The sequence below is a fragment of the Limulus polyphemus genome, unplaced genomic scaffold (genome assembly GCF_000517525.1).
Source record: "Limulus polyphemus unplaced genomic scaffold, Limulus_polyphemus-2.1.2 Scaffold261, whole genome shotgun sequence".
In the NCBI taxonomy this organism is placed as follows: Eukaryota; Metazoa; Arthropoda; class Merostomata; order Xiphosura; family Limulidae; genus Limulus; species Limulus polyphemus.
In genome coordinates, this window is record NW_013665871.1 from 472,898 (window position 1) to 474,853 (window position 1,956).

At 34.7% G+C, this 1,956-nt stretch overlaps 1 long non-coding RNA gene across 1 annotated transcript in view; it reads right to left on the minus strand.

Moving 5' to 3' along the window:
- The window catches only part of LOC111085174, a 21,560-nt gene that overhangs the window by 5,139 nt on the left and 14,465 nt on the right, over positions 1-1,956 (minus strand). Inside the window, exon 2 of the long non-coding RNA XR_002610011.1 lies at positions 972-976. This is a non-coding gene — a long non-coding RNA (uncharacterized LOC111085174). The remainder of the gene's footprint in view (positions 1-971; positions 977-1,956) is intronic.

The window sequence follows — 1,956 nt, forward strand, 5'->3', positions numbered from 1 at the left end:
GGTTAACATTAGTCAGGAAAGATGCAAACTTGATAATTCCCAAGATTTTGTTCCATTTCTTAATGCGGTTGTTTCTAAGTACCACAAAAATGATCTAATGGAACAACAGATAAGGCATTGTACGAGAGAAATAAATAAATACATAGATAGTTAGATATATAAATAGATAGGTAGATACAGACAGACAACATGTCGGTGGATGGAAAAACAATTTACCTCTTGTAGAAATAAGTTACAACGGAGAAAAATGTTCAGAAGCGTGTCAAAAAATACAAGTTTGTTTGTGTTAACAAAGATAAGAAATACGAGACTGTTTGTGTTAACAAAGATAAGAAATACAAGATTGTTTGTGTTAATAAAGATAAGAAATACGAGACTGTTTGTGTTACAAAGATAAGAAATACAAGATTGTTTGTGTTAACAAAGATAAGAAATAACGAGACTGTTTGTGTTAACAAAGATAAGAAATACGAGACTGTTTGTGTTAACAAAGATAAGAAATACAAGATTGTTTGTGTTAACAAAGATAAGAAATACGAGATTGTTTGTGTTAACAAAGATAAGAAATAAAAGATTGTTTGTGTTAACAAAGATAAGAAATTCGAGACTGTTTGTGTTAACAAAGATAAGAAATACAAGATTCTTTGTGTTATTATCACATAGAATAAACAGAGAATGACGATCCTCCACACAGCGTAACATTGAATCACGTGTATTAATTTTACTTCCAATAGAACCGATTATCTCGCGCTCGCTTTACGTTCTCTTCTGTGTCTTACTGACCTTAAAACTATGTTTGGTAGACACAGACAGTGTAAGAAAATTAATTTAAATAATACAACAAGCTATAAAGAAGTACTTTAAATTCTTCCAGTTAAAAAAATCGTGGAAAATTGAAGTTCTAAATGTAAACAATCCGACGTAAGATGCAGACGATCCTGCTGAAGTGAAAATTTACTGAAAGTTGCGACAGTTTCTTCAGGTAATGTTATATAAATGTTTAATATGGTAATCTGAAGAGATTCCACCAGGGAGGTAATTTAAAATCTTGTCACAACACCTAACGACGCTTTGCCCTCTGGAATTTTTAAACAGGGTGAAAATGGAATTCTGTGGCTGTCGTTTACTGAAGCAAGCTTTGGAAAATCGATCCTATGTTGGAGAACTATGAAAAGCATGCAGTGAGAAAATGGATGGAGTAGCTAATCGTTATTCGTGGGCGTCTGATTTTATTTAAAACAAAATACAAAACTACCAAACAATTATATACTGAACATGGGTGAGAATGAAAAAATATATAATAGCCAATTAACATTTTATATAAAACTCATATGTAGAAGCTGGTTCTAGACATCTCGGCCTAAGCGTCTCGTAATGTAGGCGTAACTAACACTAACTAAGAAGACCATAATAGTTAGGTAATAATCAAAATATCCTGAACAAATGGGAGAGTACGGGGTGGGTCAGTGTTAGTTGTTATTACCCTCACTCGTTCTTTTCACTCTTGTTTATATGTATGTATGTATGCGTGTGTGTGTGTGTGTGAATAGTATAACTCAGAAAGTTTTCATCTGATCTTGATCAAATTTGCTACAAACACCGAAAAACGAGTCTTGGAACACTTTTTAAATTTAAATAACATTGTGTATGCATTGTAAACTTGTCATAGGGCTATTGTTTTGGCGATATTCTACCTTAACCATGAAAATTATTCCAATTCAACCAGAATCGGCCCGGCATGGCCAAATGGTTAGGGCGCTCGACTCGCAATCTGAGGGTCGAAGGTCCGAATCCACGTCCCACTAAACATGCTCGCCTTTTCAGCCGTGGGAGCGTTATATTGTGATGATCAATTCCACTATTCGTTGGTAAAAGAGTAGCCCAGAAGTTGGCGGTGGGTGGTGATGACTAGCTATCTTCCCTCTAGTCTTACACTGCTAAATTAGGGACGGCTAG